This window comes from Dendrobates tinctorius, unplaced genomic scaffold (assembly GCF_039654945.1).
Source record: "Dendrobates tinctorius isolate UK_male_01 unplaced genomic scaffold, ASM3965494v1 ptg000003l, whole genome shotgun sequence".
Lineage (NCBI taxonomy): Eukaryota > Metazoa > Chordata > Amphibia > Anura > Dendrobatidae > Dendrobates > Dendrobates tinctorius.
In genome coordinates, this window is record NW_027361671.1 from 57,929,882 (window position 1) to 57,953,654 (window position 23,773).

The following is a 23,773-nucleotide window of genomic DNA, read 5'->3' on the forward strand; positions in this document are numbered from 1 at the left end:
ATCTCTGTGCTTAACACTGCACTATTACGTTCTCCTCACTATCTCCCCATTTACACTGCCCTGGGACTACAGCCCTACCTGTGGAGGGCTACAACATCATTGCTGCACCACACCATCTGTCCCAGAGAAGCAACCCTGCAGCGCTGGTCAAATTGACCAGAAGCCACAGGTGGCGTCACGAATCATACACTTATAAACTTTAATCAGCCACGCTTAACATCATCCCCTTTCACATGGATGCCCAGGACCACGGACCGGGTCACCACTACTGTGACACTTCCCTCTGAGATACCGTCCCGGTACCGAGTACCCCACGGCCCTGGCGGGCGACCCACGAGTACAATCTGATTTTTCACACCTAGAATCAGATTTACATCTGAATGCAGTGTGATTGCTATCCAATTGCAGTGCGATGTTAACATGAGATTTTACATATAGCAGTTCTCTATGTCATTTACACATCATTTTCAAAAGAAATATTTGACAAAATACACACACACAAATATGTAAGACGCCCCCATTACTAACCCCATAGTCACATTGTAAGAATCATAGAATCATAGAATCGTAGAGTTGGAAGGGACCTCCTGGGCCATCTGGTCCAACCCCCTGCTCAAAGCAGGATTCGCTAAATCATCCCAGTCAGATGTCTGTCCAGCCTCTGTTTGAAGACTTCCATTGAAGGAGAACTCACCACTTCTCGTGGCAGCCTGTTCCACTCATTGATCACTCTAACTGTCAAAAAGTTTTTTCTAATATCTAATCTGTGTCTCCTCCCCTTCAGTTTCATCCCATTGCTTCTAGTCTTTCCTTGTGCAAATGAGAATAAAGTTGATCCTTCTACAATGTGACAGCCCTTTAGATATTTGTAGACAGCTATTAAGTCTCCTCTCAGTCTTCTCTTTTGCAAACTAAACATTCCCAAATCCTGCAACCTTTCCTCATAAGACAGGGTTTGCAGACCGGTCACCATTCTGGTCGCTCTTTTCTGAACTTGCTCCAGTTTGTTGATGTCTTTTTTAAAATGTGGTGCCCAAAACTGGACACAATATTCCAGATGAGGTCTGACCAAAGAGGAGTAGAGGGAAATAATGACTTCACGTGATCTAGACTGTATGCTTCTGTTAATACATCCTAGAATTGCATTTGCCTTTTTTGCTGCTGCATCACACTGTTGACTCATATTCAGTCTGTGATCTATTAGTATACCCAAGTCTTTTTCACATGTGCTGTCACTTAGCCCTATTCCTCCCATTCTGTATATGCTTTTTTCATTTTTATTGCCCAGATGTAGTACTTTGCATTTCTCCCTGTTAAAAATCATTCTGTTAGTTGCTGCCCACTTCTCCAGTTTATTTAAATCTTTTTGAATCCTCTCTCTCTCTTCTCTAGTATTAGCTATCCCTCCTAGCTTTGTGTCATCAGCAAATTTAATCAGATTACCCTCAATTCCTTCATCTAAATCGTTGATAAAGATGTTGAACAATACAGGGCCCAGGACAGAGCCCTGTGGTACCCCACTTGAGACATTCTTCCAACTGGATGTGCAGCCATTTACGACCACTCTTTGGGTCCGATCACTAAGCCAGTTATGAATCCACCTAACAGTTGCCTTGTCCATTCCATACTTAGTCATTTTTTCAATAAGGATTTTATGAGAGACTTTGTCAAATGCTTTGCTGAAGTCAAGATATACTATATCTACAGCATTTCCTTGATCCACCCAATCAGTGATACCGTCATAGAAGGAAATTAAGTTAGTCTGACATGACTTATTAGTTACAAACCCATGCTGACTCTGTTTAATCACTTCATTCTTATCCAGGTATTGACATACATGTTGTTTAATAATTTGTTCAAAGATCTTTCCTGGTATAGAAGTCAGACTCACCGGCCTATAGTTGCCTGGGTCCACCTTCTTCCCCTTTTTGAAGATAGGAACAACATTTGCTCTTCTCCAGTCTTCTGGCACTTCTCCTGTTCTCCAAGAATTTTCAAAGATTATGGAGAGGGGTTCAAAAATTTCTTCTGCTATCTCCTTCAGTACTCTGGGGTGTAATTCATCTGGTCCTGGAGACTTGAATTCATTTAGGTTAGCTAAGTGTTTCCTTACTATCTTTCTGTTTATAGATATCCTGGATTCTTCTATTCCCTTAATAGGACAGTGAATAACAGTTGATGTTACATTTCCTTTCTCAGAGAAAACAGATGCAAAATAGGAATTTAAAAGTTCAGCCTTCTCAACATCCTGTCTTACCATTTCATCATTTTCATCCTGTAAAAATCCTATAGCATCTTTGACTTTTCTTTTACTTTTGACATATCCCCAAAATCCTTTATTATTGCTTTTGACATCTCTTGCAAGCCTCAATTCATTTTCAGCTTTAGCTAATCTGATTTGTGCCCTGCAAGTTCTGCAAACAGCATTATATTCTTCTTTAGATATGCCTCCCTCTTTCCATTTTATAAACATTTTTTTCTTCCTTTTTAGCATGTGCTTAAGTTCTGTGTTCATCCATCCTGGTTTCCTTAAATGCTTCCTATTCTTCCCTCTTTTTGGAATTGTTAACAACTGTGCTTTGAGAATTTCATTTTTCAAGATTTCCCATCCTTCCTGGACATTTTTGTCTTTAAGGATATCCAGCCATTGGATCCCTCCAATTCTCTTTCTGAAACCCTTAAAATCTGCCTTTCTTAAATTTAACCTTGACGTCTGAGTCTTCACAGGTCTTCCGCCTCTAGTTATCCAAAATTCTAAAATAGCATGGTCGCTACCTCCTAGGGTCCCAGCCACTTTTACCTCCTCAACCATTTCCTCCCTGTTTATAAGGATTAGATCCAAGGTAGCAGTTCCCCTTGTTTTCTCCCCTACCTTTTGGAAGATAAAGTTGTCAGCAAGAGAGGATAAGAATTTCCTTGACCTGTTAGTTTTGCCTGAGAGAGATTTCCAACAAATGTCTGGATAGTTGAAATCTCCCATGACAACTATGTCATATTTTTTGGAGAACTTGGCCATTTGATGCATAGAGTTCATCCATATCTTCAGCTTGCACAGGCGGCCTGTAGTAAATGCCTACAATGGTGTCCTTTCCATTGTTCTGTCCTTGTATTCTTACCCAAACAGTTTCCACAGAACTTCCAGTCTCTGAAGCTTCAATCTCTGTGCAGATATACGCGTTTCTAACATACAATGCGACACCTCCTCCTCGTTTATCAAGTCTGGTTTTTGCAAATAAGTTGTATCCTTCTAGTCTTGTATTCCAATCATGTGTATTGTCCCACCAAGTTTCAGTGATTCCAATGACATCATATTTCTTTTCCTGTGTTAGTAGTTCCAATTCTCCTTGTTTGTTGCCCATGCTTTGTGCATTAGTATAGAAACATTTTAGATTGTGATTGGTTTCTCTTTCTCCAATATTTTTATTAATTAGATTCTTTTGTCTTTGTTCTTGCCTTCCACTTCTAATAGCAGAGTTCTCAATAGCATTTGTCAGGTGTATGGCTTTTTCTGGTCTTTTGCTTCCCTTCCCATGTTGTTCTAGTTTAAAGCTCTCCTTACAAGTGTAGCAAGGCGACTTCCAAATACATGCTTTCCAGTCTTCGTAAGGTGCACCCCATCTCTAGCAAGTAGTCCATCGTATAAGTAATTCACTCCGTGATCCAGAAATCCAAATCGTTGCTGACGGCACCATCGACGTAGCCAGTTGTTCACCTGCAGAATCTTATTCCACCTCCTTGTTCCATGGCCATCCACTGGGAGGATGGAAGAGAAGACCACCTGCGCTCCCAGTTCTTTCACTTTCTTGCCTAAGTCTTCAAAGTCTCTGCAGATGGTTTCCAGGTCATTTCTTGCGGTGTCATTTGTCCCCACATGTAGTAGCAGGAATGGGTAGTCATCTGTAGGTCTGAAGAGTCCTGATATCCTGTCAGACACATCTTTAATTTTTGCACCTGGAAGACAGCACATTTCTCTTGAAGTTATATCCGGTCTGCAGATAGCGGCCTCTGTTCCTCTCAACAGGGAATCCCCCATGACCACCACTCTCCGTTTCTTCTTCACAACATTTTTCTTTCTCCATCCAGGAGGACTCTGAGGGCGTACAAGGTTGCTGTTTGTTGGCAAAGTCTTATCCTGATGTATTTCTTCGTTTTCCTGCATGAGAGCCTGGTACTGGTTTCTGAGCAGTATGGGTGCTGACTGCCTCCTGATCCTCCTGCTTCTCTGGGTCACATGTCTCCATTCCTCTGTTTCTTCAGGTGCACTTCGAATTTCTTCTCTTTCTGTAACATGAAGAGATAATTCTGCTCTGTCCAAGAACTCTTCACCTTCCTTAATGATCTTTAACGTAGCTAACCTCTCTTCGAGATTTTGCAACTTTTCCTCCAACAGGGACACAAGCTTGCATTTGTGGCATGTGAAGTTTGGCTTTTCCACTGGTAAGTCTGTGAACATGTAGCAAGAAATGCAGCTCACCAAATGGCTCCTGGCCTCTTCCATCTTGAGATTTCTTAAAAACGATGAAAAATGAGGTTTTCCGATTTCCTCTTTTCAGCTGCAACGGCCAAAACCCAGTGATGGTTGAGCTCGCGGAGACTCTTCACCTATCCCAGAAGGCACTGGGAATATGCAAATGATCTCCTCAAGACTCTTCCCCTGGTTTGAAAGAAAACACAGAAAGAAACACAGAAAGAAAAGTTTGAAAGAAAACACAGACACCTAGAAAAAAGTCATTTAGTTCAGGGTTCCCCAACTCCAGTCCTCAAGGTCCACCAACAGATCATGTTTTCAGGATTTCCTTAGTATTGCTCAGGTGATAATTGCTTCACCTGTGCAATACAAAGGAAATCCTGAAAACATGATCTGTTCGTGGGCCTTGAGGACTGGAGTTGGGGAACCCTGCTTTAGTTGAAAGAATGACACACACTCCTTTAATATTCTTAATTAAACCATACTTACGACCTCGCCCATTCCCCCGATGCCCTCGTTATCTGCAAAAGAGGTAAAAACAAACAAATCACAATATTTCTCACCTTTCCACAGAGATACTTTTAATCCATTTGTCCCACGACGGGTTCAGCTCTGCTACGTCTAGATGGCAAGCTGCATGATTGCATGATGTGACCATGCAGCCTGTCATCCTGTAGACACTGAGCACCATGTGCTCAGTGTCTGCCTGTGAACTGCTATTCCCAGTCTGAGGGCACCGTGAGTGTGAGAAAGTTCTCCTGCTCACGGTGCTATCTGACAGGTCCTGCAAATTCACAGCCATCATGGCGGCACCTTAGCAGTATCATCTATCGGAATGCTATTTTGCAAGAGGAAAAAAAAATTGGCTCCATCAAAATGGCACTGGCGGTGGCACCTATGCAGTAGTGATTTTTTTTTTATCCCCACAATACTATATGGCTAAATAATAAATGAATATTGGCATATTATCCACTGTATCATGTAAAAGCGCAGGCGCCACCGCAGGTGCCTGTGTGAAGAATGGCAATATTTTTTTCCCGCACAATATGATATGCAGTATGTAAAACAGGGGACAGGTCACTGAAGGATCAGCAACCTGTCATAACTTAAGCCATACAGATGAATATGCCCTCTGTGTCTGTACTATTACACACTTAACATTATGGCTGGTCCATACAATCAGAGTAATTGTTACCATCCACCTTTCGTGTCTACCTCTTTCCTCATAGACTGTAAGCTTGCGAGCAGGGCCCTCATTCCTCTTGGTATCTGTTATGATCTATGTGATGATTGTTATGCTGTAATGTCTATCGTCTGTACAAGTCCCCTCTGAAAAGTAAAGTGCTGCGGAATATGTCGGCGCTATAGAAATAAAATGTATTATTATATTATTATTATTAAGCCGAGCACCACATAAAGACCCCATCCACAGGCTGCTCTAGAGCGTTATTGATGTCTAGGGTAAAGTTATATACATTAAATTAAATGTAATATTCACTTACAACTTAAGTAGATATTTTACCTGGTAGAGAAAAAATTCAAGTCACCTAGCAATAAGTTACTTGCTAATCCTGGTGAAGAAATTTGATGGAAATAGGGTGAAATAAGAAGAGTGGTGATGGAGTTCCAGATTTCATTTAATCAGTTTTATTACTGTTTCTTACAAGATTTTTTTTTTTTTGAATGGTTATTTTCTAACTACTTCTGACACAGCACTAACTAGGACTTTGTTTGGCCTCAGGGCTGAAAATGTGCTTCAACACCACTAAAGAAACCCATGATATTTTTAATTAGATGTCCCATGAATGGCCGAAAGGGACAATGTCATGGTTTGATTTTTAAAGATCTGGGAGAAAAATGTGTTTAGAGTAAAAATTGTATTTATTTTGCATATGTCTATGCAGGGCATGCTACTGTGTGTGTTGCTTTTGTGCCAGGGGAACTCATGGGAATCTTTGAGTCATAGGAAGGTGGGGTGGGGGTTGTATTTTTAACTATTACAATTTACTTGTGAACTAGTTTAGAAAACTGTGCTGATGAGATCATATAAGTGAGAATCAACTGTGAAGAACGCTGATAGACAAATTAAAATTTAGAAGTTAATTTCAGCTACTTTACTGCATTGATTTTATCTCAACAATCACAATTTTCTCTATTTTCTTCTTTAAAGTCAGCTTTTAATCAGCTGAAGTGGGGTCACTGAAGATATATGTCTGTGTTATTTGGTAAAGTATGTGATTACTGTGTAAAGTGGTCATTCTCAGCACTATTGGTGAAGTGTGAACCCTTTCTTTAATTAGTCCATTACTTAGCATCATGTTAGAACTGTCTGTAGTGCAAGCGGTTGATTAGTCTTTCAAATCACTGCTCAGATATAAAATATGGTATTATTGACTAAATACATAAACGTATTCTTACCTTTAAGCTTTAAGCGATATGGTCACATTTGTATTTTTTTAAATTCATATCTATGCATGTTTGGCTAAAATGAAACTTTGCAGTAGTGTTTCAATAAAAATGTGGTGTTTCTTCTTCAGCCTTTACGTATCACAGTGCATAGCTGATTACAGAATGAGGTCACATTTCATCTGTCTGTTAGCTTACCCAACTGCATAATATATTGCCTTTTCTCGCTTGTCCAGAATGATCTTCTAAGATAATGCACTCATGTAGTTTTTCATTCAGTCACTTAGTTGAGTTTTTATGTGAAAGAGTAACCTTTGTTTTAATTTCTTTTACATAAACCAATAGTACATGTGAAAATAAGACATTTTTAATTTATTAGATAGTCAATATCGGCCTTTTAACATACCTTGACACATGACTTAAGACAAGAAGCCAAATCAGAAACTACATTACATTTGCAGACACATGTTTCAGGCTGTTTGCTCCTATGGAGTGCAAAACAGGAGACCTAATTTGGCTAGGTGAGAGGTCTTTGACTAGAGGTCTAAAGGCCCCTTTACATTTAGCGATGCACCAGCGATCCCGACAATGATACGACCCAGTCAGGATCGCTGGTGCATCGCTAAATGGTCGCTAGTGAGCTGCCACACAGGCAGATCTCACAGCGATGTAGCGACGCAGCAGCGATCGTTACTTACCTTTCAGATGCGGCGATCCTGACGTCCTCCCGCCCGTGTCTACGAGTCACTCGTCGGCGCCAGCAGGAAGCGCCCGACGAGAAATGGAGCTGCACGATCTTGCGCGATCAGCGACAGACAGCGGGGGAGCCGGTCGGAGGTAAGTATCACACATAGCGATATCGCTAGCAATATCGCTGCTGCATCACAAAATCGGTGACGCTTTAGCGATATCGCTAGCGATATCGCTATGTGTAAAGGCCCCTTAAGGGCGAATGTTTCTTTTTGTAGAGATTGCCAAGCTTGCATAAGGAGACTTATGGAACATGCAATGCTTCTTTGGGAATTTAAATATGCAAATAGCTTCTTCAGAGGCGAACATGACATGATCTCTATTGACAATTTTTGTACGTAGCAATCTTACAATTCAATATCAACCCTTTAATTAGCCATGCTATGTGACTTAGTATATAAAAAAGAGAAACTCCATTAGCAGACACGTATTTCAAGGTGTTTGCCACTACTCAGTACAAAGCAGGAGATCTGATGTGGGTAAGTGAGATAATAATAATAATAAATTTTATTTCTATAGCGCCGACATATTCCGCAGCACTTTACATTTCAGAGGGGACTTGTACAGACAATATACATTACAGCATAACAATAATCACATAGATCATAACAGATACCAAGAGGAATGAGGGCCCTGCTCGCAAGCTTACAATCTATAAGGAAAGAGGTAGACACGAAAGGTGGGTGGTAACAGTTGCCCTCATTGTATGGACCATGAGATGCCTCTGACTGGGGGTCTATGTGGTAACATCTCTTGTGGATAGTGACAATCTGGTATAAGGAAATTTCTAGGTCATGGAAAGCTCCTCTGGGAATTTAACTTTGCAAAAGCTGCTTCTGAAACACATGTCTGCAAAAGGGTTGATTTTGACATTTAGGATTGCTATATCCAATAGGTTAGCCTGAATGTGCTAAATGCATACTTATATTTCCATAGGAGCATTGCATGGTCTATAAGTCTCCTTACACTTGCTTAGCACTCTCCTCAAGGAGAATTGTTGCCCCTTATACACCCAGTCAGAAGTCTGTCACCTAGCCAAAGCACATATCTTGCTTTACACTGAGGAGGAGCAAACTCCCTGAAACATGTGTCTGCAAATGGAGTTTCTGGTATGGCTTCTTGTTCTAAGTCAAGGGTTGCAACATTCAATAGGTGCTGCTAAAGATCAAGTACTCTTCCTCTCTGAAAAGGCAATTTATATATATAGATTCCCAGAGCAGCATTACAAGGCTTATAAGTCTCCTTATGCCATCTTCGCACTCTCCACAAGGAAAAATGCCCCCTCCCCCAAGAAACTTCTTTCTTCCAGATAATTTCATGAAGTCTATGAAGAAAGGTGGTCACACTTGATAGTAATGGATAAAGTGGAACTGTTTCTCTTTTTTTTTCTTTTTTTTTAATATATAAACCAATTATATATACAGCTCTGGCAAAAATTAAGAGACCACTGTACAGTTTTATAAAAATCAGCTTCTCTACATGTCTGACAGCCATTCCATTCCAGTGTCAGTTGAATTCCAACCAGAGTACACCTCATTCTACTTAACCCCTTCACGACCAATGATGCCACATAGGCGTCATGAAAACTGGTACCAATCTGACCAGTGATGCCTATGTGGCGTCATGACTTTAAAGCCCCACTGCGGGTCGGGTGACCTAGGACACTGAAAGGTCACCTGACCCGCAGATACAGGGGGCTTTGTACTTCACCACGGGGGGCGTGGCTTCGCCCCCACGTGGCTACGATCGCTCTGATTGGCTGTCAAAAGTGAAACAGCCAATCAGAGCGATAGTAATATTTCATCAATGAAAATTGAGGAAATATTACAATCCAGCCTTATCCGACGCCGCTGTAGCATCGGACATGGCTGGTGACACCGATCCGACTCCCCCCACTGGTTAATGGGGGCGATCTGCCCCCCGCCACTGAATGACACCACCAATGTTTAGGTGCACAGGGGCTCTCCAAACGCGACATGGTGTCTGATAACGACTGGAGCTAATTTTCCATTCAAAAAGTCAAATGGTGCTCCTTCCCTTCCGGACCCTGCCGTTCGCCCAAACAGTGGTTTATGACCACATATGAGATATCAGTGTACTCAGGAGAAATTGCTCAACAAATTTTAGGATCCATTTTATCCTGTTACCCATGTGAAAATGAAAAAACTGAGACTAAAAGAAAATTTTTGTGAAAAAAGAAGTACTTTTTTATTACAGATCAATTTGTGAAGCACCTGGGGGTTTAAAGTGATCATTATGCATCTAGATAAGTTCCTTGGGGGGTCTAGTTTCCAAAATGGGGTCACTTGTGGGGGAGCTCCAATGTTATAGCGCACAGGGGCTCTCCAAACACGACATGGCAACTGCTAAATATTCCAGCATATTTTCCATTCAAAAAGTCAATTAGCGCTCCTTCCATTCTGAGCCCTGCCGTGCGCCCAAACAGTGGTTTATGACCACATATCAGGTATCGGTGTACTCAGGAGAAATTGCCCAACAAATTTTAGGATCCATTTTATCCTGTTGCCCACGTGAAAATGAAAAAATTGATGCTAAAATAAAATTTTTGTTGGAAAAATTAAAATATCCATTTTTTCTTTCCAAATTGCTTTAGTTCCTGTAAAACACCTGAAGGGTAAATAATCTTCTTGAATGTAGTTTTGAGTAGCTTGAGGGGTTCAGTTTTTATAATGGTGTCACTTTTGGGTATTTTCTGCCAAATAGACCCCTCAAAGTGACTTCAAATGTGAGGTGGTCCCTAAAAAAAATGGTTTTGTAAATTTTGTTGTAAAAATGAGAAATCGCTGGTCAAATTTTAACCCTTATAACTTCCTAACAAAAAAATATTTTGTTTCTAAAATTGTGCTGATGTAAAGTAGACATGTGGGAAATGTTATTTAGTAACTATTTTGTGTCACATAACTCTCTAGTTTAACAGAATAAAAATTAAAAATTTGAAAATTGCAAAATTTTCTAAATTTTCGCCAAATTTCAGATTTTTTCACAAATACAGAGCAAAAATTATCGACCTAAATTTACCACTAACATGAAGCCCAATATGTCACAAAAAAATAATCTCAGAATCGCTAGGATCCGTTGAAGCATTCCTGAGTTATTACCTCATAAAGGGACACTGGTCAGAATTGTAAAAAATGGCCTGGTCATTAAGGTCAAAATAGGCTTGGTCATGAAGGGGTTAATGTGCTTCTGAATAGGTGATCACCTGAACCAAATCTTATTTAACGAAGGAAAGTATAAAAAAACCTGCTGTGGTGTTTACAATCCTCTTGCAATAGGACAAGCTGGATGGCAAAACAAGTGCTAGTAATATCCCAAAAGTAATAGGAATGAAAGAAATAACGTTTAACCATGCCAAAGGAGTTGAAAATAAAAGTCTTGAGTAAGGAAAAGAAGGGCTCAATTCTGGCTTTACTAGCAGAGGGATACAGTGAACGTCATGTTGCCTCCATCCTTAAAATTTCTAAGATGGCAGTGCATTACAACAAGGTCAAGCAGCAGACATTAGGGACAACAAAGCTACAGACCGGCAGAGGGCAAAAATGACTCTCCACTGAAAGAGATGACCGTCATGTTATTCGAATGTCACTCAGCAACCACAGGATGACATCAAGTGACCTAAAATGGAACAGCAAATGACAGCTGGGGTGAAGTGCACAGCAAGAACAGTTCGTAACAGGCTCCTAGAAGCAGGGCTCAAGTCATGTAAAGCTTGAAAAAAGCCTTTCATCAATGATAAGCAAAGTGTCACGTGCCCCGTCCTGTGTGACACAGCCAGGAGGCCGGTAACTAATACAACAGGATGCGGCACGTGTAATTGTCCAGTGTGACGTGGCCCGCAGGCCTGTAACTAATACAACAAGACAAAGGGGATAGGGAAACATTTACAACGGAGGGCCCTGCGATAGGGAACGGGGAACGTGGAAACCTGCTGCACTCCCCTGAGTCAGTGTCCCTAACACTCCTAACGTTCCCTATGCCGGTTCTGCACCGGGCACCGCTCAGGAACCTGTAGCCCTGGCACACCCTACACCTATCCCTTGCTAGGGAACTGGGTGGTGCAGGCACTGCCCCCACCGCTGCACTAACACCAACATGAAGAAAAGTGACAAACAGGGAAACACTTAGCTTTGCTCTGATGCACTTGCTTGATATGAATGAGTCTCCAGAGGAGGAAAAAACAAAAATACAAGCTAAGTCCAGAAAACCGGAGAGGTTGGTAGCTAGCAGATTGCAGACCCCTGATCCTATTCACAACAACTAACAGTAGCCGTGGGGTGTTCCTACGGTGGTCCTAGACACCTCGTTCAAAGCCAGAGAACTAGATAAACCTAAAGAAAGAAAGGGGAAATCTAAACTGCCCCAGAGCAGACCCCAAAGCAATAGACAGCCCCCAACATGCATTGACGGTGAAAGCAGATGAAAACACAAACACAGACAGAAAGACAGGCTGAGCAAATGATGGGGCCCTCACTAACTTGATAGGACAGGAAAGAAAAGCAACTGTCTGCAATCACGCAAAAACCTTGCCAAAAATAATGTCCAACACGTCTGATAAAAAAGGCCCTGAAGTCACTAGACTTCAAAATCACTATATCAGCACTCAGGTATATTCTGAAAACAGAGCAAAGAGATCAACTGATCAGAGACAAAAAATGGAGTTCAGCCAGTCCCAACCAGGGCTGGCTGAAGACAAACACTAAGTAAACCAGACAAAATCTCAAGGAACAATAGCAGAGCAAAAACTTAGCTTTAGTAGACAGGACTAAACTGGAGGCCAGAGCTCAGAGCAGAGAGGATCACCAGCAACCCAGCAGGGCGTCGGCTGCCTTATATCCACTCAGAGATTCCGGATGTCCAATCACACTCCACCTGTTCAGATGACAGGTTTTTCCCATCCAAATCAATTTCACTACCTCCTTTCACCAGCAGAGGGAGTTCATCGGACATCAAAGGTGAAGGAGAAAATGAGCTCATAACACTTGCTCCTAGCAACAGAGACCAACACCTGAGTGCATCTTCCTCCACCGTGTCAACACTTGGGTGCAGCTTTACAGCAACAGCGTCCATCACTGAGTGCCGACTTGGAGCAACAGAGTCCAGCACCTGAGTGCAGCTGTCCAGCAACCGAGTCCAGAAAACTGAGTGCAGCTCTCAGTAACAGAGTCCAGCAAACTGAGTGCAGCTCTACACCATAGCTGCCACTCCACCAAGCTTTGCAGGAATTCTTCACTGACACCATAGCTGCCACTCCACCATGCTTTACACGAACTCCTCGCTGACACCATGGCTGCCACTCCAGGACTCTGAATGAGCTGCCCTGGACTCTCCTCCAGCTCCCCATCTTGCTCATTCCTTCACCCAGGATGGTTGGAAAGCTCAACAATAATAATATCACCAACGTGAGTGAGCTCTACTGACACACCTTTATAGAGCAAACACACCTGTTAGTGATTCCCGTGCAATTACTCTAACCACCACTGGGGGCAAACTATCTCAGAAAACACCAGTGCAATGACCATACTGACCACTGGGGTAAAACTATCTCTAAGCACAAGTGCAATGACCATACTGGCCACCGGGGACAAAACCAACCCTGAGCAAAACAGCTCACTGGAAAAAAAGGTTACTTGTGCATTTAATCTGTCAGATCCACCCTGGATCATGACAGTACCCTCCCCTTAATGAGTGGCCTCTGGACCCTCAAGACCACTCCTCATCAGGGAACCACCTACAGCGGGGACGCCCAGATCCAGAGTTCACCCCAACCACTCCCTGACACTTCAGGTGAATGACAAACGCACTGCTGGTATAGGCAATGTATGTTCTGGAGGCACCACACATCTCCAAAGCGCTGACCTGGGGAACGAGTTATGTAAGTGTATGTTCGGTATGAGCTGGTAAGACTCCGCAGCACACTTCCACAGGATGTTTTTTGGTGGCCACCCATACATGCTCGTTCACACACAGGTCTGGACCTGAACATTTATTGCCACACATTCGTTTGTCATAATTCGGTGAACACATTCTGGGATCGACAACAGAGGCGTCCCCCTGTGTAACCACACTCACACCCCCGCTATTCACCAAGGGAACACCACCCTCCAACCCTTTACACCACGAGGTCTGTGCCTCCCAGGGTTGGCTAATGGCGAGGGTTGAAATTTGCCCCTACTCCCCCGCAGCACACCTGCTGCTCACACTGGAGAGGGAGAGGCCTGGGATATGGAGGAAAAATACACTCCCTGGTCGCCTTCCTCCACACGACCAGGAGGGGGCGGCTTCTTCGGTGGTATGGAAGATTTGGCATGAGCCCCACGGACTATAACACCAGTCTGCTCACTACCGGGACATACCCCTTGACCTCGGGGAACCCCAGACAGCACCATGGGGACACCAACTCCACCCGCCTGTCTGGGTGCGTCCACCTGTATGAGCAAGTCCCGCTCCCCAGCAGCGACTCCAGGGGGCTCCATTGCCAGCCGCAATTTGGTTTTCTGGTTAAGTCAGAGGGAAGGCCCCAGACCCTGATTACTGCTGCTGGAACTGCTTACACACCATGCAGCTGCTCACTCACTTCAGTGAGGCCCAGCAGCAAATGCTCACAGGTCTGAACATGGCCCGAGGCTCACCAGAAAAAAAATCTATGGTTGGTGATAATGTCACGTGCCCCGTCCTGTGTGACACGGCCAGGAGGCCGGTAACTAATACAACAGGACGCGGCACGTGTAATTGTCCAGTGTGATGCGGCCCGCAGGCCGGTAACTAATACAACAAGACAAAGGGGGATAGGGAAAGATTTACAACGGAGGGCCTTGTGATAGTGAATGGGGAACGTGGAGACCTCCTGCACTCCCCTGAGTCAGTGTCCCTATCACTCCTAACATTCCCTATGCCGGTTCCGCACCGGGCACCGCTCAGGAACCTGTAGCCCTGGCACACCCTACACCTATCCCTTGCTAGGGAGCTGGGTGGCGCTGGCTCTGGCCCCACCGCTGCACTAACACCAACATGAGGAAAAGTGACAACAAACAGGGAAACACTTAGCTTTGCTCTGATGCACTTGCTCCTGGCAACAGAAACCAACACCTGAGTGCATCTTCCTCCACTGTGTCCAACACCTGGGTGCAGCTTTACAGCAACAGCATCCAGCACTGAGCGCCGCCTTGGAGCAACAGAGTCCAGCACCTGAGTGCAGCTGTCCAGCAACCGAGTCCAGAAACCTGAGTGCAGCTCTCAGTAACAGAGTCCAGCAAACTGAGTGTATCTCTACACCATAGCTGCCACTCCACCAAGCTTTGCAGGATTTCTTCACTGACACCATAGCTGCCACTCCACCATGCTTTACACGAACTCCTCGCTGACACCATGGCTGCCACTCCAGGACTCTGAATGAGCCACCCTTGACTCTCCTCCAGCTCTCCATCCAGCTCCTTCCTTCACCCAGGATGGTTGGAAAGCTCAACAATATTAATATCACCAACATGAGTGAGCACTACTGACACACCTTTATAGAGCAAACACACCTGTTAGTGATTCCCGTGTAATTACTCTAACCACCACCGGTGGGCAAATTATCTCTAAAAACATCTGTGCAATGACCATACTGGCCACCGGGCTAAAACTATCTCTAAGCACAAGTGCAATGACCATACTGGCCACCGGGGACAAAACCAACCCTGAGCAAAACAGCTCACAGGAAAAAAAAGGTTACTTGTGCATTTAATCTGTCAAATCCACTCTGGATCATGACACAAATGAGAGCAAAACTGAAGCTTGCCAAAGACCATAAGGATTAGACCATAGAGGACTGGAGTAAGGTAATCATCTCTGATGAGTCTAATTTTCAGCTTTGTCCAGCACCACACCCACTGTGAAATTTGGTGGAGAATCAGTGATGATCTGGGGATGCTTCAGCCAGGCTGGATTTGGGCAGGTTAATCTTTGCGAAGGATGTATGAATCATGCTACATACAAGGTTATCCTGGAAAAAACAGGTGATTCCTTCTGCTCAGGCAATGTTCCCCAACTCTGAAGACTGTTTTTTCCAGCAGGACAATGTGCCATGCCACACAGCTAGGTCAATCAATATGTGGATGAAGGACCACCACATCAAATCCCTGTCATGGCCAGCCCAATCTCCAGACCTGAACCCCATTGAAAACCTCTGGAATGTAATCAAAAGGAAGATGGATATTCACAAGTCATCAAACAAAGAGCTGCTTAAATTTTTGTATCAGGAGTGGCATAAGGTGACCCAAAAGCAGCGTGACAGACTGTTGGAAAGCATGCCAAGACGCATGAAAGCTGTGATTAAAAATCATGGTTATTCCACAAAATATTGAATTCTGAACTCTTCCTGAGTTAAAACATTAGTATTGTTGTTCCTAAATGATTATGAACTTGTTTTCTTAGCATTATTTGAGGTCTGCAGGCACTGCATTTTTTGTTATTTTGACCATTTCTCATTTTCTGAAAATAAATACAAAATTTAGTGCTTGGAAATTCGAAGACATGTTGTCAGTAGTTTATAGAATAAAAGAGCAATTTACATTTTACTCAAAAATATACCTATAAAGAGACAAATCAGACAAACTGAAAATTTTGCAATGGTCTCTTCATTTTTGCCTGAAACTTTATGAAACTATATGAAACTTATATCCAAGAAGTATCATTTCTCCTTGCGGAGAATGACATGCTAAGCATGTCGAGGTGAGGAGACTTAAAGCCGCAATGCTCCTCTGGGAAATATGCTAAGTATGCAAATTGTCTCTTCAGAGAGGAAGAGGACTAGAACTCTAGTGCCACCTATTGGAGGTAGCAATCCTAAAAGTCAATGTTGACCCGTTAACGAGCCTAGTTACATGACTTAGGATAAAAGCCAAACCAGAATCTCCATTTGCAGACACTGTGTTTCGGGGTACTGCCCCTCATCAGTGCAAAGTGGGAGATCTGGTTTGGCTGTGAGAGAGGCGTCTGACCGATATCCAAGAAGTATCATTTCTCCTTGCAGAGAATGACATGCTAAGCATGTCGAGGTGAGGAGACTTAAAGCCGCAATGCTCCTCTGGGAAATAAAGTCTCCTCACCTCGACATGCTTAGCATGTCATTCTCCGCAAGAAGAAATGATACTTCTTGGATATCGGTCAGACGCCTCTCTCACAGCCAAACCAGATCTCCCACTTTGCACTGATGAGGGGCAGTACCCCGAAACACAGTGTCTGCAAATGGAGATTCTGGTTTGGCTTTTATCCTAAGTCATGTAACTAGGCTCGTTAAAGGGTCAACATTGACTTTTAGGATTGCTACCTCCAATAGGTGGCACTAGAGTTCTAGTCCTCTTCCTCTCTGAAGAGACAATTTGCATAATTAGTATATGAAACTTGCAATGTAGTTTATCAGAGGAATCCGCTTCTTCCTCCTCCTGAATTGATCCATCATTCTGAAAAATATCAATTTATGGTAAAATGTCTTCAGTGAACACAGATTTTCCCTTTTACTGAGATAGGAGGTGACACTCAGTGCTCATAAAGCTCTATGAAGAACTGGAACTATTGTTTCAGGAGGGGTGCAAAGCAGAATATCTGTGTCTATCTCTAGCTCCCCCCCCTTTCCTTTCCCTCTCCATAGAATTCTAAAAGCACCAACTGCCATCTCCTATCTCAGTAATGAGAACATCTGTCTTCACTGAATACTGATTATATCCATGAATTAAAAGTGAAAGAGCAATACAGGAGGAGAAAGACAAAAATTTCTCTGATAAGATATGTTGCAACGTTACTTATTTTCATGTGCACTATTGATTTATGAAATAACAAATTAAAATGATGGTTATTCTTTACCACATTACGGACAGTGCTGCATGGACTAGTTGCAGGTCTCCTGATTCAAACTTGACAGCCTCATTTATGCTTATGAGGCTGCTGACTTCTGGTAGGGAGACCTGTGGCCAGGCTCGGACTGGTCCATAGGGGAATAGGGAAATCCCCCAGTGGGCTCCTGTGCCAACAACACCACTGTAAGGGCAGTATTTGGCATAATTCCCGAGGTACAGAAAAAAACAGCATATCATCATTCAAACTGGAGCAAGTTCAGAAAAGAGCGACCAGAATGGTGACCGGTCTGCAAACCCTGTCTTATGAGGAAAGGTTGCAGGATTTGGGATTGTTTAGTTTGCAAAAGAGAAGACTGAGAGGAGACTTAATAGCTGTCTACAAATATCTAAAGGGCTGTCACATTGTAGAAGGATCAACTTTATTCTCATTTGCACAAGGAAAGACTAGAAGCAATGGGATGAAACTTAATGGGAGGAGACACAGATTAGATATTAGAAAAAACTTTTTGACAGTTAGAGTGATCAATGAGTGGAACAGGCTGCCACGAGAAGTGGTGAGTTCTCCTTCAATGGAAGTCTTCAAACAGAGGCTGGACAGACATCTGACTGGGATGATTTAGCGAATCCTGCTTTGAGCAGGGGGTTGGACCAGATGGCCCAGGAGGTCCCTTCCAACTCTACGATTCTATGATTTAGGAAACTTCACTGTTTATTATTATTATTATTATTATTATTATATAGAGGGTTAGGTAAATTTGTGAATGATTGTAATGTAATATTTGCATGTAGCTGAAAAGTGCTCCCCTCCTATGTTAATGTTACTGATGGGCCTGGGACACCTTAGTACGACACTGCCTGCTGCCGTTCCATGGATCACAGCCCGTGACACACTAGTGTCTGAGTGCAGCATAATTCATTGTTTACCAGCTTGGTCTGTACCCAAATGGTATTTGTGTATTGCTGTGTTTCTTTTGACATATTTGCAATGTTGTTACAGTGTCTTACATACATAATGTGGCTTTATTGAACATAGCGTAGTTTTGCACACCGCCCCGGGAGACATAATTGAAGAAGACGCACAGCTGGCAATTCAGTAACTTTAGTTTGTACTCAGCAGTTTATACCATCTTTAAATGGAGCAGCGATTGCACGTCAGCGCAGAATATAGGGCACAGAGGGAGGCCCCATGCTGTAATATTATGTTTCTCACGTGTTCAGCTTCTTGTAATAGAACAGAAAACGTGAGCACTGAACACTTAATTAAATGCATATAACAGGAACATCATTACCGCTACTGAAAGATACAGTTTGTACAGCAGCAAGTGGCAGAAATGAGGTGTTGTACTGTTAGACTAGATTCCCACATGAAAGGCAGTTTTCAGTGCCATTGTAATGGTGTTTTATTATAAAGGAACATTCCAGGAAATATATCTAAGTTACACTTAAGGGATTTTCCAGGATCCAAGAATGCTTAACAATAATTTAAAAAAAAAACCCTCATCAGTTTAATCCCCCCACCATTATACTACTGGCTTTCCGATGATCCCCGTCTGTTTCTAGTTTTCTGCAGGTGACCCAACGAGCCACATGATGGCTGCTTCAATCACTGTTCTCACCTGTCTTGTCCAGTGAGCGGCCGCAGAAGTGAACAAACGTCACATGATCACCTGCAGGAAAATAATTAGAAACGTTGGGAACATAAAAGTGGCGGCTTTACTGCGGCCATGGAACTAACAGGGGGATATTGATTCTATTGCTTTATTATAATGCATTCCCTGCTTTTAGAATATTATTTTGAATAACCCTTTGACGATCCCTTTAACAGAGAAAATAAACATCAGGGACTACCAAATAGTTGTCATCTTCTTGGAAATGGAAAGAGGGAGGCATATCTAAAGAAGAATATAATGCTGTCTGCAGAACCTGCAGGGCACAAATCAGATTAGCTAAAGCTGACAATTAATTGAGGCTTGCAAGAGATGTCAAAAGCAATAAAGGATTTTGGGGATATGTCAAAAGTAAAAGAAAAGTCAAAGATGCCATAGGATTTTTACAGGATGAAAATGATGAAATGGTAAGACAGGATGTTGAGAAGGCTGAACTTTTAAATTCCTATTTTGCATCTGTTTTCTCTCAGAAAGGAAATGTAACATCAACTGTTATTCACTGTCCTATTAAGGGAATAGAAGAATCCAGGATATCTATAAACAGAAAGATAGTGAGGAAACACTTAGCTAGCCTAAATGAATTCAAGTCTCCAGGTCCAGATGAATTACACCCCAGAGTACTGAAGGAGATAGCAGAAGAAATTTTTGAACCCCTCTCTATAATCTTTGAAAATTCTTGGAGAACAGGAGAAGTGCCAGAAGACTGGAGAAGAGCAAATGTTGTTCCTATCTTCAAAAAGGGGAAGAAGGTGGACCCAGGTAACTATAGGCCGGTGAGTCTGACTTCTATACCAGGAAAGATCTTTGAACAAATTATTAAACAACATGTATGTCAATACCTGGATAAGAATGAAGTGATTAAACAGAGTCAGCATGGGTTTGTAACTAATAAGTCATGTCAGACTAACTTAATTTCCTTCTATGACGGTATCACTGATTGGGTGGATCAAGGAAATGCTGTAGATATAGTATATCTTGACTTCAGCAAAGCATTTGACAAAGTCTCTCATACAATCCTTATTGAAAAAATGATTAAGTATGGAATGGACAAGGCAACTGTTAGGTGGATTCATAACTGGCTTAGTGATCGGACCCAAAGAGTGGTCGTAAATGGCTGCACATCCAGTTGGAAGAATGTCTCAAGTGGGGTACCACAGGGCTCTGTCCTGGGCCCTGTATTGTTCAACATCTTTATCAATGATTTAGATGAAGGAATTGAGGGTAAACTGATTAAATTTGCTGATGACACAAAGCTAGGAGGGATAGCTAATACTAGAGAAGAGAGAGAGAGGATTCAAAAAGATTTAAATAAACTGGAGAAGTGGGCAGCAACTAACAGAATGGTTTTTAACAGGGAGAAATGCAAAGTACTACATCTGGGCAATAAAAATGGAAAAAGCATATATAGAATGGGAGGAATAGGGCTATGTGACAGCACATGTGAAAAAGACTTGGGTATACTAATAGATCACAGACTGAATATGAGTCAACAGTGTGATGCAGCAGCAAAAAAGGCAAATGCAATTCTAGGATGTATTAACAGAAGCATACAGTCTAGATCACGTGAAGTCATTATTTCCCTCTACTCCTCTTTGGTCAGACCTCATCTGGAATATTGTGTCCAGTTTTGGGCACCACATTTTAAAAAAGACATCAACAAACTGGAGCAAGTTCAGAAAAGAGCGACCAGAATGGTGACCGGTCTGCAAACCCTGTCTTATGAGGAAAGGTTGCAGGATTTGGGAATGTTTAGTTTGCAAAAGAGAAGACTGAGAGGAGACTTAATAGCTGTCTACAAATATCTAAAGGGCTGTCACATTGTAGAAGGATCAACTTTATTCTCATTTGCACAAGGAAAGACTAGAAGCAATGGGATGAAACTGAATGGGAGGAGACACAGATTAGATATTAGAAAAAACTTTTTGACAGTTAGAGTGATCAATGAGTGGAACAGGCTGCCACGAGAAGTGGTGAGTTCTCCTTCAATGGAAGTCTTCAAACAGAGGCTGGACAGACATCTGACTGGGATGATTTAGCGAATCCTGCTTTGAGCAGGGGGTTGGACCAGATGGCCCAGGAGGTCCCTTCCAACTCTACGATTCTATGATTCTATGATTCTATGATTCTTAAAGGGTGCTTATCTAGCAGGGAAAATTGCAGCATATATTGTATTCCTGATAGGGGAAGGAGCTGGCGCCCAAACCAAGGCGACAGTTGTTTCGCAACTCTTGCGCTTCCACGAGCCTCAGACAACGCACTTTTCATATGATGATTCAAGATATAAGCCAACACTCATTTCATTAAATAAAACCCAGCACTTTATGAATTCTTTTAAGAAAGTACTATCAAAAACTCAGTGATTCCGTGCAGAAAAGCAGCACATGAGCAATGGGAGCATTAGCAGGAAATATCTCTCATTCAAACACAGGCAACTCGTTTCTGACCTCTGCTGCGGTTAGTTCTTGGTTTAGATTAAAGACCGGACAGGTCCGAAATGCGTTACCAGTGATTGCAATGGGGGAATTTCACTGTTAAACGCTCACACTTACTTGCTGACTTTGTAAGGAGCCGCTGAGTTTTGGATTCTGATAAAGTAAAGCTGTGGATTTTATTGAATGAAAGGAGTGCTGACTTATAACTTGATTCATCACAATTTCAACGGAGTGAAATTCCTGTCCACCAATCTAGGGGGCTAACTGATTTTTCTTTGAGCACATTTACCCTTTTTATGCGTCATCATGCTGCAGCCATATCAACGACAAGCGCCATTCGTAATTTAATATGAGTTATGCTCAGTATCCCTTCCCAATGCTCATGAACGCCATAATAACAGGGCAATTAAGAAACACAAATCACATATATACAACCCAGGAAGATCTATAATAAAACACACTCATCATTACAGTTAGGGTGTGTGCACACGCTGAGGATTCTGCTGCGGATCCGCTGCGGATTTGGCCCTGCGGATCCGCAGCAGAATCTGCTGCGTTGTACAGTACCATTATTCCCTATGGGAAATGGAAACCGCAGTGCAGACGGTGCGGAATTTTCCGTGCAGTTTTTGCTGCGGTTTCCAATCCGCAGAAAGAATTGACATGTCATTCTTTTCTGCGGATTCCGCTGCGGTTTGCCATCTCCTCCATTGTAGAGGTGATAAACCGTAGGGCAAAACCGCAGAGCAATCCGCAGAAAAACCACAGGTCTTCTGGCCTGCGGATTTACCTGCAGATTTTGAAAAATCCGCAGACCAATCCACAGAGTGTGCACACACCCTTATTGAGTCCCATATTTCCTATTGCATTTGTTCTCATTATCTCATAATCCATTTCACTTCTTGACTTAAGAGAGCCTCGTTCCGATCCCCTCATCCTAGATGTTAAGTTACCATTTTTACACCAGCAAAGCCTAAAAATTCTCGGACGTGTAAACTAAATCAGCTCATAGCAAACACTTGTATAAAAAATTACAATCTGTAGAGCTCTAACCAAACATCATGTATTAACACAATAAACAGTGAGCTACACACGCAAATCCAAATCCATTTTAGTAGTTTTTTTTCTTTAAAAAGAAAAGAAAAATAATAAAAAATATATTCACATTATATATACTGTACACACACACACATATATATTTATTTATAATTAACCACACCAATTTAAATTAATATTTTCACATTTTAAATAAAATTTAAAGAAGAAATTCAAGCTTTTATATGCAATTATGCCTACATAATAATATTCGTAAATATCGTTGGTTAGATATGTATATGTTTAGTCTGACTTTTAAACCAATGTTTGACTCTTGACATAATGCATGATTTAGATATGATAAACCAGAATATTATGCTTAGCAAATTGTATTCAAATTTGAATTTGGGCTTAAATCTGTCCGCCCTGGTTACTGGTTAGACATGCTTCATGATTGGAATGGACAGGCAAGATACTTGATAGTAACAGGAAGAGATCAGGAGAATTAGTTGAGGGTTTTGTTACAAATGCAGTATAATTCAACATAAGGGGAGACCCAGATGGCTGACATTACAGCTGCTACACAAATGGATTAGACTAGATTATTACGAGGCCAACGTACGCCAGGTTGTTTATACACATGACGTTATTACTGTGACAAACATTTGGCTTTTAAATTTAAAATTTAAATATTAAATTAAATTATGTCTTGACTGCAACTCACGTTACAAATAGTCAGCAGGAGTTGGCTACATCAAACATCCCCAGTACGGTGGGTGAAATTAAATATGTTTGATGTTTTTACCTTCTTGTTGGATTGCACTTGTTTTCCTGGTACAATTTATACCGCTCAAGGTTAATTTCTTTGCAAAATTTTATGAAACTGTTTTAGGAATAATGACAAGTTTCCAGTTTAAGACCTCCAATAAATGAGTTACGAATAGATGTTACACAGGTTTGTTCATCTCTCCTGAAATATCTGGTTTAATAACTACATTTAATTACTATAAAGTAACAATCTTTTTTTAGAACTCTTAGATGGGCTGTTCTTTTCTTATTCCATCTGGATAAGTATAAATATGTTCACAATCCAGCAAATAGAAGATGAGGTATCTCTCCGATAGCTATTAAATTTTGATTTATTCAACCATGCTGAGAATG